Below are 14672 nucleotides of genomic sequence, written 5' to 3'. Positions count from 1 at the left end.
GCCAGATCCCCACAGGGGAACTCTGGGCTGTAAGTTTCCACTTAGAGTTTGTCCCAACCTGAGGTAAAGGAGCTGGGATGCCATAATTCTGAAACCCACCCACCCTCCAGTTCCCATTAGGTAGTCATTGACTAAGGGCTGCCTGGGGGGTGAGCAGAGAAAGCAGTCCCAGCACACTGCCAACTCTGCTCTTTCAGGCATAACAGCTCCAGTAGCCTGAGGGTCGAGCCTCTGAAAAAGAGACATGGGTGTGGGCTGTTGGAAGCAAAAGTACATTTACGCTAGAAAGGGGGCTGCACAACAGTGAAAGGGATCCCATAGGAGGATTTGGGCGGAGCACCAGCAGTGCCCACCACATCCTGCGAGAATGTAAGCTCCTTAACAAAAAGAGACCTTTGTTTCACTCACCAATGGACCTGCAGCACCTATAAGAGTACCTCTTACACAGCATGTGACCCATAAATATTTGTCAAACTGAACTGAATTATCAAAGGAAATATTTCCTTTATTGCTTCTGTCTTTTGGGCTTTGCTTCTGAAGATCTAGCCCCAGCCAAGATAATAAAAAGTTTTCTTGTATTATCTTCTAATGCTTTTTATGGTTTTATTTCAGCAGCTGTCTGTTAATTTGTCAGTCTGTTGTACTGCGGTGGCTTGGGTGTTGCTATGATGCTGGCAGCTATGCCACTGTTATTTCAAATACCAGCGGGGTCACCCATGGTGGACAAGTTTCAGTGGAGCTTCCAGAACAAGACAGGCTAGGAAGAAGGACCCGGCAGTCTACGTCTGAAAATATTGGCCAGTGAAAACCTTATGAACAGCAAAGGAACATTGTCTGATACAGTGCTGGAAGATCAGCCCCTCGAGCGGGAAGGCACTCAAAATATAACTGTGGAAGAGCTGCCTCCTCAAAGGAGAGCCGACCTTAATGATGTGGATGGAGTCAAGCTTTAGGGACCTTCATTTGCTGATGTGGCACGACTCAAAATGAAAAGAAACAGCTGCAAACATCCACTAATAATCAGAACGTGGAATGTATGAAGGAAGAATCTAGGAAAATTGGAAGTCATCAATAATGAAATGGAAGGCATAGACATCCATATCCTAGGCATTAGTGAGCTGAAATGGACTGGTATGGGCCATTTTGAATCGGACAATCATATGGTCTACTGTGCCGGGAATGACAACGAAGAGGAATGGCGTCACGTTCATCATCAAAAAGAACATTTTGAGATCTATCCTGAGGCACAATGCTGTCAGTGACAGGATAATAGCCATACGCCTACGAGGACAACCAGTTAATATGACTATTATTCAAATTTACACACTAAGCACTAAGGTCAAAGATGAAGAAATTGAAGACTTTTACCAACTTCTGCAGCCTGAAATTGATCAAACATGCAATCGAGACACATTGATCATTCCTGGTGATTGGCATGTGAAAGTTGGAAACAAAGAAGAGGGATCCTCAGTTGGAAAATATGGCCTTGGTGATAGAAACGACAACAGAGATAAAGTGATAGAATTTTTCAAGACCAATGACCTATTCATCGCAAATGCCTTTTTGTCAACAACATTAAACAGTGACTATACACACGGAACTCACCAGATCAGAAAACACAAGATTCAAATCGACTACATCTGTGGAAATAGACAATGGAAAAGATCATCAGACAGAACAAGGTCCAGGACCGACTGTGGAACAGACGATCAACGGCTCATACACAAGTTTAAGCTGAAGTTGAAGAGAATTAAAACAAGTCCACGAGAGCCAAAATACAACCTTGAGTATATCCCACCTGAATTTGGAGACCATCTCAGGAATAGATTTGACGCATTGACCACTGATGACAAAAGATCAGACGAGTTGTGGGATGACACCAAGGACATCATACATGAAGAAAGCAAGAGGTCACTGAAAAGACAGGAAAGAAAGGAAAGACCAAGATGGATGTCACAGGAGACTCTGAAACTCGCTCTTGAGCATCGAGCAGCTAAAGCGAATGGAAGAAAGGATGAAGTAAAAGGTCCGAACAGAAAGTTTCAAAGGGCAGCATGAGAAGACAAGGTAAAGTAGTATAATGAAATGTGTAAAGACCTGGAGAAAGAAAACCAAAAGGGAAGAAAAGGCTCAGCATTCTTCTAGAGGAAAGAACCAAAGAAAAAAGCCAAGCCTCGAGTTGCAGTTTTCAAGGATTCTGTGGGGGTAGTGGTTGCAGAGCTACGGCTGCTAAGCAAAAGGTCAGCAGTTCGAATCCTCAGGTCCTCCTTGGAAACCCGATGGGGCAGTTCTACCCTGTCCTATGGGGTCGCTATGAGCCAGAAACGACTCGACGGCAGTGGGTTTGATTTTCGTTTTTTTGGATGGGCAAAATATTGAATGACCCAGGAAGCATCATACTAAGATTTCAGGAATACACAGAGTCACTGTACCAAAAAGAATTGGTCGACGTTCAAACGTTTCAGGAGGTAGCATATGATCAAGAACTGACGGTATTGAAGAAAGAAGTCCAAGCGGTACTTCTTCCAAGACAGAACCTGTTAGTTCTTCTGGCCGTCCGTGTTCACTTTTCTTCGCCAGCACCATAATTCGAAGGCCTCAGTTCTTCCTCAGTCTTCCTTATCCATTGTCCAGCTTTCACGTGCATATGAGGCGATTGAAAACACCCTGGCTTGGGTCAGGCGCACGTTAGTCCTCAAGGTGACATCTTCGCTTATGAACAAGTTACATGAACGAGGCCTTTGAAGCAGAATTGACCAATGTAACATGTCGTTTGATTTCCTGACTGCTGCTTCCATGGGTGTTGATTGTGGATCCAAGTAAAACGAAATCCTTGCCAACTTCAATCTTTTTTCCGTTTCTCATGATGTTGCCGGGAACGACGAAATGAAGAGGAATGGCATCACGTGCATCGTCAAAAAGAACATTTCAAGATCTATCCTGAAGTACAACGCTGTCGGTGATAGGATAACATCCATAGGCCTACAAGGAAGGCCGGTTAATACGACTATTAATTCAAGTTTCCACACAAACCAGTAATGCCAAAGATGAAGAAATTGAAGATTTTTACCAACTTCTGCAGTCTGAAATTGATCAAACATGCAGTCAATATGGATTGACGTATGTATAGATGTGTACATTTTATACGATTGTGTGAGCATGGAGAAAGATGTGGAAAGACACACTCCAGGCGTTTAACATCGGCTGTCCAGTGGAGGAAAGGTGGTTGTTTTTGTTAGGTGCCGTAGAGTCAGTTAGTAGTGACCCTAGGTACAACACAACGAAAAGCCCCCCAGTCCTGCGCCACCCTAACACCCATTGCTGTGTTTGAGCCCATTGTTACAGCCACTGCGTCAATCCATTTCCTTGAGGGCCTTCCAATTTTTCGCTGACCCTTTACCTTACCGGCATGATGTCCTTCTCCAGGGACTGGCCCCTCCTGATAACATGTCCAAAATACATGAGACAAAGTATCTCCATCCTGCCCTTTAAGGAGCATTCTGGCTGTATGTCTTCCGAGACAGATTTAGATTTGTTCCTTCTTCTGGCAGCCCATGGTATATTCAGTATTCTTGGCCAACACCATAATCCAGAGGCATCAATTACTCTTTGGTCTTCCTCATTCACTGCCCAGGTTTTGCATGCATATGAGCCCATTGACAATACCCCGACTCGGGTGAGGAGCACCTCGGTCCTCAAAGTGACACCTTTGCTTTTTAACACTCTAAAGAGGAAGGGGTAACGAAATGCAAAAACTCTGTAGAGACTGCTGAAAGCTGCTTGCCGCTCCTTCTACCTGGAATCCTCTTCCTTGAAATCTTCCCACAGCTGACTCCATCTCATTGCTCAGGTCTCAACTCAAATGTCAATTCTTCAGATATTTTTCCACACCCTCAGCTAAAGCAGCTGCTCCATCCCCCACCACCATCCTCAGCCACCCCATTTTCACCCATGAAAATGTAAACTCCTGACGGAGGGAACTTCGGTTTCTTGTTCTTCACTCTAAGCTCAGGGCCTAGAACCATGCCCGACACATACTAGGCATTCAAGACATATTTATTTCTTCCCTGAATGACTGGTATAAAGTGCCATCCTCACGTACATATTATGTCCGTTCCATAAATTAAGAAAGTTTCCGTGAAGTATGTGATCTTGTCAGCCGGCAAAGGTGGGTGGACCCCTCCCAGATTTGGGTTCAAATGTTAAGATCGGTCAGCACCCTTCTGTCATTTTTTGGTATACATTCTTTCAGTAAATTTTGGACTTCCAATTGGATCAAATTGTGGGCCTCCGTTTCAGTTTTTTGTCTTCTTTCTCAGGGTGTGTGCGTGTGTTTATTGGATATAGTTTGGTTTGTGGGGGTTCTCTCTACCCTGCTTAGAGTTATAAGTGTCTTTGTCTCCCAGCGGTGTCAAATCAGTATCATCAGCGTTAGAGGTCTCCCCCATGGGAACGGTTGTTCTATTGGGTTTCCAAACCTTGGGTTCAAGTTGGGTTTGAACTACCCCTTTGGCTGTGCCACATGGGTACTGTCTTAGTCATCTAGTGCTGCTGGAATAGAAATACCACAAGTGGATGGCTTTAACAAAGAGAAGCTTATTCTCTGACAGTTCCAGTAGGCTAAAAGTCCAAATTCAGGGCTCCAGCTCCAAGGGAAGGCTTTCTCCCTCTGTGGGCTCTGGAGGAAGGTCCTTGTCACCAGTCTTCCCTTGGTCTGGGAGCATCTCGGCACAGGAACCTCAGGTCCAAAGGACGCACTCTGCTCCCGGTGTTGCTTTCTTGGTGGTATGAGGTCCCCAACTCTCTGCTTGCTTCCCTTTCATCTCTGGTAAGATAAAAGGTGGTGCAGACCACACCACAGGGAAACTCCCTTTACATTGGATCAGGGATGTGGCCTGAGCAAGGGTGCTACATCCCATCCTGGGGAGCTGGGGACCACAGTCTCAGAGGACATATAGGTCAACTGGCATAACATACTTCATAAAGAAAATGCTTTACATCCTACCTTGGTGAGTAGCGTCTGCAGTCTTAAAAGCTTGAGAACGGCCATCTAAGATTACATCCATTGGTCCCAGCACGTTTGGGGCAAAGGAGAATGAGGAAAACCAAAGACACGAGGAAAATATTAAACCAAAGGACCACATGAACCCAGCTCCCCACCCCAGTAACTTGGTCTCTCAAGGTGTGTGGATGTGTCTAGGAAACGTCTATGGCTTCGCTTTGGTCAAGTTGTGCTGGCTTCCTCTGTATTGTGTGTTGTCTTTCCCTTCATCAAAGTTGACACTTGTCTGCTATCTAGTTACTGATTTCCCCTTCCTCTCCCTCCCCACACTCATAACCATGAAAGGATGTTGTCTTCTGTGTTTAAACCTTTTCTTGACTTCTTTATAATAGTGGTCTCATACGCCGTCCTCTTTGCCTGTGTCCAGGTTCTCACCACCTGCCACCTGCTCTCTTGGTGCGCCCCTGTCCAGCCCACTCCCTGCACCGTGAAAGCAGGGTTGAGTGGGTGTCGGGACAGGAGAAGGAAGCTGAGGACCGCCCTCCTCCCCCTGCCACTCCCGGGCTGTCGAGGCCTAGTGTTCCCTCCACCCGCCCCAGTCGGAGCTGGCCCCAAGGCTTCCTGCACCAGGGCCGGCCTGCCCATTCTGGGGGCCATGCCTTGACCCACACGAAGTAATGGGTGGGGGCATTAGGGCATCCAGAGGAGTCAGGGTGGGGCCGTCCACGTGCAACCTCTCACTTGGGGCCACTGGAGGCCAAGGGAGGGCTTGTTGGCTCTGGTACCGAGTGGTCTTATGGAGCGTTGAGGGCGCAGCTTACTGAGGGAGCCTCATTCCCTCCACACCAACATCATGGCATAGCCCCCTTGGTAAGAACTGACCACGCACTCACTGGGCACCATGAAAAAGGACCTGTTTGCACTGGCGCACTTGGGACAAAAGACAAGCGAAGGGGCGGAGCTTCCTGAGGGTCTACTGCAACCAGGAGAGGGCAGGCTTGGCGGGAACAGGTCACATCACGTGCCCTGCGTCCTCTGGGGGGCCTGTTTGCGCAGGCGCACTGGAGTCTCAGCGCGCACTAAGGGGAGTGGCTTCTCTCAGGCGCTGTGGAGAGGGTCGGCTGGTTCTTGCTGTGCTCTGAACTGGGACTCGAAGGCCAGGAGCAGCCATGCAGGCCGCAGACGACGGCGCAGGCGGCGCGGCGGGTGCGCCAGGAGGTGCAGACGACCAGCGTGGCCGCCGCCTCCCCAGCGGTCAGGGTGGCCAGGGCGGTCCTGACGGCTCCGATGGCCCCCGAGGCCGAGGCGGCCCCGACGGCCCCGACGGCCCCGACGGCCCCCGAGGCCGAGGCGGCCCCCACGGCCCTGACGGCCCCAATGGCCCCGACGGCCCCCGTGGCCCCCGAAGCCCCCGAGGCCGAGGCGGCCCCGATGGCTTTCGCGGGCCCGGCGGCCAGGATGGCCCCGGGGGTGGCCGACAGGGTGGTCCCAGCGGCCAGGGTGCTCCCGGCGGCCAGAGTGCTCACGGTGGCCAGGGGGGCCCCAGCAGTAGCCACCAGGGTGGCCCTGATGGCCCTGGCGGTGGCTGCCAGGTTGGCACTGGTGGCCGCCCCGGCCGTGGAGGTCCCAGCGGCCCCAGCGGCCAGGGAGCGGTGGGCGCCCCAGTCGACCAGGCTCCTCAGGTCCAGCTGGTACCGCATGGCCCTGGGCCGGATGGAGACACGGTGCCTGCAGCTGGAGGACCAGCAAGCCGACTGATCGAGTTGTATCCTTTCCAAAGAGAGCAGCCCCCGCCCCTCGCACCGGGACCGCAGGTGTGGAGTGGGGGTGGTCTGGGGTTAGGAGTACCGACCAAGAGCGGCTTTTGTGGGCGGGACTGAGTGGGAAGTGGTGGGAGGACTGAGGGGAGGGGGAGCGACCTGGGGAAGCCTCATAGGACGGGGGGTGGGGATGGCTGAAGGGCTGGAGCGGGGAAGAAGGCAGACAAAGGGCGACTGAATGAGGAGGGAGGCAGGCCAAGGTGGCCAGAGCTGGTGTGGAGGGGGATGGTGGGCAGCCTGGGGGGCAGTGGGCCTGGGAGGGAGAAGGAGTCTGGGGCACAAAGCCAGTATTCAGGGGTGCCTTAACCACATGCCCGCCAGCTCCCTCACCGTGCCTTTCCGATCGCCCCTGGAGGCGGACATGGCCCGCAGGGCCCTGGCCCCAGATATTATCCAGCGCCACCAAGGGGTGATTCATAAGGAGCTTACCGTGGACGGAAGCATCTTGGCTGTGTAAGTTCGAGAGGGTGCCTGCTGGGGTCGCAGATGCCCGGGCTAATCTCAGTAGCAGCGGAGCTGTAGTGTAGACAGGGCAAACCAAAAATACCAAACCCATTCTGTCCCGTGGATTCCGACTCATAGCGACCCTATAGGGTGGGGTAGAACTGCCCCATAGGGTTTCCAGGGAGCACCTGGTGGATTCGAACTGTGACCTTTAGGTTAGCAGCCCTATAGCACTTAACCACTACACCGCCAGTGTCTCCTGGAGACAGGGAGACACCTAAATGTTAGGTTGAAGGAAGGGGCGTGGTGCACTTAGCATAGACAGAGTTCCTGACCTATAACTTGGCTTTATTTTCTCCCTCACTTTAGCAGATGGACTGCTGAAGACCCTGTTCTCTTCCAAATTGCTGTCAACTCCTTCCTCGACCATCTTTCCCTGGTGGTGCGGAATATTCAGCGCTTTGGGCCCCCTGTTTTCCGCTAAGCCTCGGTGGGCAAAAGGGGGCTGAGACCTAGGCTTGTGTCCCCTCCTGGGCAGTGCTTCCCCCCCGCCCCGGGCATTGGTTCCTGGAGTAGTTGCCACTTTCTGATTGTGCCAGTCTAACGGTTTGCCTGCATTGGCCCTTGGGCACTCTCTGCCCACTTGTTTTGTTTCCCTGTTGTTGGAGGGGGGGAATGTGCTTAAATGTTTGTCACTGCAGAAAATAAAACTGAGCTTCTACTCCGTGTCTGAGTTCCTTTTCAGCTCCCACACCTCCAGAGTTCCTTGTCCTCAGGTTGGAGGGGAGCTTCTGGGACTCACACATTCAAATAGTACGAGGTGATTGAAGACCATTTGGGAAATGGGAGAAAAGGAAAATCACTTGTGTCCTTTCATTCAGCATTCACCACTCTCAACATTTTGGATTTTTTTTTTTTTGGTTTGGTTTGGTTTTATAGTCGCCTCTGCGTAGTAAAGTTATAACACTCATATATAAAGTACAATTTTTTGCAAGGTTAACATTGAATTTTTGTTGTCGTTAGCATTACATTTTTTTCCTGAATTTTTCCATTTAACATACGAGCTTCTCCTGTTTCTAAAACGTCCTCGGAAACAGGCTGTTGAATGGATGCATAAAAGTGCATTATCGTGAAATTGCAGATCACATAAATCCTTTCTAATTTTCCCCTTATTAATAGGTAGTTGTTCAGTGGGATTCTTTTATATCAGTGTTTCCATGGGTGGTTATTTCTTTAAGATGGACTCCTAAAAGAGGTGGAATTATTGGAGTGAAATATTTCTTTTGTACTTATGATTTAAGGTTCTTGATCTACAGCACAAGATTACTCTCCAGAAAATGTTTCCACTACCCGCCAGGATTCTGGTTTCCCCCACATCCCTGACACCTCTGGGTTCCTCTTCCTGCCCAAGTTAAAAAAAAAAAAAAAAAAACCAGTTTGCATGAGGAGAGCAAACTACCCCAAAACACTAAAAAAAAAAAAAAAAACTAGAGGAGGAATTTTGTGGTTTACTGGACTTGTTTCAGATCAGTGGGGGTGGGGGGGGTGAATGCTGGGACCATAGGTAAAGTGTTTGGGCCTGGGCCTGGCTGGCGGGGGCAGGGTGGGGAGGGTTAGTTCCCTCTAAAATACCTTGTGTCCTGCAGCCTTGCTAAACTCCCTTCTTAGTTGGCAGGAGCTGCTTTGTAGATTCCATCAGATTTTCTACTTAGATGATCATGTTGACTGCAAATACAGGCAGTCTTGCATCTACCTTTCCAATCTGTTCCTCTCTCATTGATTTCTCTCCCTGTTATGGGTTGGATTGTCCTGCTGCTTTTTGCTGTTAATTCTTGTTACCTGCCATCGAGTCGGTTCCGACTCTGTAGACCTGGTTCTTTCAGACTGGTTGTCAGACATGGTGACTTTTACCTTGGGTACCCGATAATTTTGTCTGTTCCCAGGATGCTCTTAAGTTTCTTGGAAACAGTATGTTCCCTTCCAAGCCTTACTTTTAAGATTTGCTCAGTGGGACCCAAGCGACTTTAAGGGTAGCATCAATGTTTCCTCACTGCTGAGTACTCCACCCCATGGCTCCTGGATCCTGACGTTTTCCGTTCCAGTGGAAAGGGACAGATTCTATTCCTGGTCCTGCTTGGCCCTGCTGGGCGTGGTTGCCACCATTAACCCTTACCAGGGGTCCTTCCCATGGACTCTCGGAGTCTCCTCAGGCATGTGCCCATCAGAACTCTGCTCCATACTCCAGGGGACCCTCTGCCCATCTCCAGGCTTCTCTCCCTCTGCAGCTCTGGATCTGTGGGACACCAGGCTTCAGTCTGACCCTTCCTCCCTCACCCTGCAAAGCCCAGAGGCAGTCTGCCGCCTTGGCCCCAAAGATGGACAGCTGAAGCTGCTGGGCTGTTTACAACATAAGGCAGGTCACGTGGCTCCTCTCTTCTAAACCCTGGGGAAGCTGGAGCAGGAAGACCAACCTCAAGAGAACCAAATCCTGGATTTCGCCGTGCCTGAAGCCAGCAACTTCCTGCAGTCCTTTCAGTTGCACAGACCCATAGCGCCCCCTCAGGCTCTAGCCTGTTGGGTGTTTTACTTTCTCTTTGGTATTTAACTTGAAATAGAAAAGTCTCCTCTATTTGAAATGAAGGATGATAAAATTATTTCTTACCTATCCTACTAACCTGGCCTGAGGGCCTCTTATCCTTCATGGAAGAAAGGGGCATTTATTCTTGATAAGGGACTGGCTCCTTTGCTGATAAGCCATCAAGCCATAGTACCCTACAAAAGGAGGCACATGAGGCTTTAGTGGATAGGAACCCAAAGGAGCGGTGGGGTGGGGGACCACAAGGCAGTAGCTGGAGGAAAGGACAGAGGAGGAGGGCACCAGTAGCTCCATTTTCAGATTTAAAAAAACCTGTTGTCGTCCAGTGGATTCCGACTCATAGCGACCCTATAGGACAGAGTAGAATGCCCCGTAGTGTTTCCAAGGGAGCGCCAGGTGGGTTCAAATTGCTGACCTTGTGGTTAGCAGCCGCAAACTGAAACACTATGCCACCAGGGTTTCCCACTTTCCAGATAGGGCTCCCAAATTTGGCCCTGAAATGTGGGGCCAGCTCACTGGGGACAGGATATGAGTCTGACCCTCCCTCCCTCCTTCACCCTGCAAAGCCCAGAATCAGCCTGCAGCCTTGGCCCTACAGATGGACTGCTGAAGCCGCTGGGGTGTCTTTTTTTTTTTTTTAACTGTGTTTTAAGTGAAAGCTTACAAATCAAGTCGGACTCTCATACAAAAACTTATATGCACCTTGCTATGTACTGCTATTTGCTCCCCCCTCAATGAGTCAGCACACTCCTCCTCTCCACCCTGTACTCCCCGTGTCCATTCAGCCAGCTTCTGGCCTCCTCTGCCTTCTCATCTCCCATCCAGACTGGAGCTGTCCACATAGTCTCATATGTCTACTTGAGCCAAGAAACTCACCAGTATCATTTTCTGTCTTACAGTCCAGTCCAATCCCTGCCTGAAGAGTTGGCTTTGGGAATGGTCCCAGTCTTGGACTAACAGAATGTCTGGGGACCATGACCTCAGGGGTCCTTCTAGTCTCAGTCAGACCGTTAAGTCTGGTCTTTTTATGAGAATTTGGGGTCTGCAACCCACTGCTCTCTTGCTAGCTCAGGGGTTTGCTGTTGTGTTTCCAATCAGGGCAGTCATCCTTTGTGGCCAGGCACCATCTAGTTCTTCTGGTCTCAGGATGATGAAGTCTCTGGTTTATGTGGTCCTTTCTCTCTCAAGGGCTCATACTTACCTTGTGTCTTTGGTGTTCTTCATTCTTCCTTGCTCCAGGTGGGTTGAGACCAATTGATGCATCGTAGATGGCCATTAGCTAGTGTTTAAGACCCCAGACGCCACTCTCCAACGAGGCATGCAGAATGTTTTCATAATAGAGTGTATTATGCCAATTGACATACATGTCCCCTGAAACCATGGTCCCTAGAGCCCTGTCCCTGTTACGCTGGCCTTCAAAGCGTTGGGTTTATTCAGGAAACTTCTTTGCTTTTGGTTTAGTCAAGTTGTGTTGACCTCTCCTGTACTGTGTGTTGTCCTTCCCCTCACCTAAAATAAGACTTAAAAAAAAATAAAATAAAATAAGACTTATCTACTATCTAATTAGTGAAAACACCTTTCCCTCCCTCCCTCCCTCCTCCCCCATAACCATCAAAGAATATTTTCTCCTCTGTTTAAACTATTTTGGAAGCTCTTATAATAATAGTGGTCTTTTTTTATTGTGCTTTTTTTTTTTAAGTGAAAGTTTACAAATCAAGTCAGTCTTTCATACAAAAATTTATATACACCTTGCTATATATTTTTTTTATATACTCCTAGTTGCTCTCCCCCAATGGGACAGCACACTCCTTCTCTCCACTCTCTATTTTCATGGCCTATCTGCCAGCCTCTGATTCCCTCTGCCTTCTCACCTCCCCTCCAGACGGAGCTGCCCACATAGTCTCATGTGTCTACTTGGTCCTTTTCGTTTCTTATTCGGGTTATTTGTTTCCTTTCCTGTATTTCTTTAGTCAGTCTAGCCAATGGTTTATCAATTTTGTTAATTTTTTCAAAGAACCAGCTTTTGGCTTTGTTAATTCTTTCAATTGTTTTTCTGTTCTCTAATTCATTTAGTTCAGCTCTAATTTTTATTATTTGTTTTCTTCTGGTGCCTGATGGATTCTTTTGTTGCTCACTTTCTATTTGTTCAAGTTGTAGGGACAGTTCTCTGATTTTGGCTCTTTCTTCTTTTTGTATGTGTGCATTTATCGATATAAATTGGCCTCTGAGCACTGCTTTTGCTGTGTCCCAGAGGTTTTGATAGGAAGTATCTTCATTCTCGTTGCGTTCTATGAATTTCCTTATTCCCTCCTTGATGTCTTCTATAACCCAGTCTTTTTTCAGGAGGGTATTGTTCAGTTTCCAAGTATTTGATTTCTTTTCCCTAGTTTTTCTGTTATTGATTTCTAGTTTTATTGCCTTGTGGTCTGAGAAGATGCTTTGTAGTATTTTGATGTTTTGGACTCTGCAAAGGTTTGTTTTATGACCTAATATGTGGTCTATTCTAGAGAATGTTCCATGTGCACTAGAAAAAAAAGTATACTTTGCAGCCGTTGGGTGGAGAGTTCTGTATAAGTCAATGAGGTCAGGTTGGTTGATTGTTGCAATTAGGTCTTCCGTGTCTCTATTGAGCTTCTTACTGGATGTCCTGTCCTTCTCCGAAAGTGGTGTGTTGAAGTCTCCTACTATAATTGTGGAGGTGTCTATCTCACTTTTCAATTCTGTTAAAATTTGATTTATGTATCTTGCAGCCCTGTCATTGGGTGCATAAATATTTCATATGGTTATGTCTTCCTGATCAATTGTCCCTTTTATCATTATGTAGTGTCCTTCTTTATCCTTTGTGGTGGATCTAAGTTTAAAGTCTATTTTGTCAGAAATTAATATTGCTACTCCTCTTCTTTTTTTGCTTATTGTTTGCTTGATATATTTTTTCCATCCTTTGAGTTTTAGTTTGTGTCTCTACGTCTAAGGTGTGTCTCTTGTAGGCAGCATATAGACGGATCGTGTTTCTTTATCCAGTCCGAGACTCTCTGTCTCTTTATTGGTGCATTTAGTCCCTTTACATTCAGCGTAATTATAGATAAATAAGTGTTTAGTGTTGTCATTTTGATGCCTTTTTATGTGTGTTGTTGACAATTTCATTTTTCCACATACTTTTTTGTGCTGAGACGTTTTTCTTATTAAATTGTGAGATCCTCATTTTTGTAGTCTTTGACTTTATGTTTGTTGAGTCGTTACGTTTTTCTTGGCTTTTATCTTGAGTTATGGAGTTGTTATACCTCTTTGTGGTTACCTTATTATTTACCCCTATTTTTCTAAGTAAAAACCTAACTTGTATGGTTCTATATCGCCTTGTATCCCTCTCCATATGGCAGTTCTATGCCTCCTGTATTTAGTCCCTCTTTTTGATTATTGTGATCTTTTACATATTGACTTCTGTGATTCCCTGTTATGAGTTTTTTTTTTAATTAATCTTAATTTGTTTTTGTGATTTCTCTATTTGAGTTGATATCAGGACGTTCTGTTTTGTGACCTTGTGTTGTGCTGGTATCTGATATTATTGGTTTTCTGACCAAACAATATCCTTCAGTATTTCTTGTAGCTTTGGTTTGGTTTTTGCAAATTCTCTAAACTTGTGTTTATCTGTAAATATCTTAATTTCGCCTTCATATTTGAGAGAGAGTTTTGCTGGATATATGATCCTTGGCTGGCAGTTTTTCTCCTTCAGTGCTCTGTATATGTCATCCCATTCCCTTCTTGCCTGCATGGTTTCTGCTGAGTAGTCTGAACTTATTCTTATTGATTCTCCCTTGAAGGAGACCTTTCTTTTCTCCCTGGCTGCTTTTAAATTTTTCTGTTTATCTTTGGTTTTGGTGAGTTTGATGATAATATGTCTTGGTGTTTTTCTTTTTGGATCAATCTTAAATGGGGTTCGATGAGCATCTTGGATAGATATCCTTTCGTCTTTCATGATGTCAGGGAAGTTTTGTGTCAGGAGTTCTTCAACTATTTTCTCTGTGTTTTCTGTCTTCCCTCCCTGTTCTGGGACTCCAATCACATGCAAGTTATCCTTCTTGATAAAGTCCCACATGATTCTTAGGGTTTCTTCATTTTTTTTAATTCTTTTATCTGATTTTTTTTCTGCTATGTTGGTGTTAATTCCCTGGTCCTCCAGATTTCCCACTCTGCATTCTAATTGCTCGAGTCTGCTCCTCTGACTTCCTGTTGCGTTGTCTAATTCTGTAATTTTATTGTTAATCTTTTGGATTTCTGCATGCTCTCTATGGATTCTTGCAACTTATTAATTTTTCCACTATGTTCTTGAATAATCTTTTTGAGTTCTTCAACTGTTTTATCAGTGTGTTCCTTGGCTTTTTCTGCAGTTTGCCTTATTTCGTTTGTGATGTCTTGAAGCATTCTGTAAATTAGTTTTTTATATTCTGTATCTGATAATTCCAGGATCGTATCTTCATTTGGGAAAGATTTTGATTCTTTTGTTTGGGGGGTTGGAGAAGCTGTCATGGTCTGCTTCTTTATGTGGTTTGATATGGACTGCTGTCTCCGAGCCATCACTGGGAAACTAGTTTTTCCAGAAAATCTGCTAAAAAAAAATGCAGTCAGATCCCTATCAGAATTGCCTTTGGATTATAACCGCCACCTTGTTCCCTGTAAGGATGAAAGTCTGAGATTTGGATCATATATGCTTGGCTGTAGCTGGTTCTGTGTTTTTAGTCCAATTAGGGGTGGATTTTTGGTCCCTGGGTTTTTTTTTTTGTTGTTGTTGTTCCTTCTCTCAGGCTGAGAGAGT

This window comes from Loxodonta africana, chromosome X (assembly GCF_030014295.1).
Source record: "Loxodonta africana isolate mLoxAfr1 chromosome X, mLoxAfr1.hap2, whole genome shotgun sequence".
NCBI lineage: Eukaryota > Metazoa > Chordata > Mammalia > Proboscidea > Elephantidae > Loxodonta > Loxodonta africana.
The sequence above is the reverse complement of the archived record's forward strand: the minus strand, read 5'-3'. Positions refer to the sequence as shown.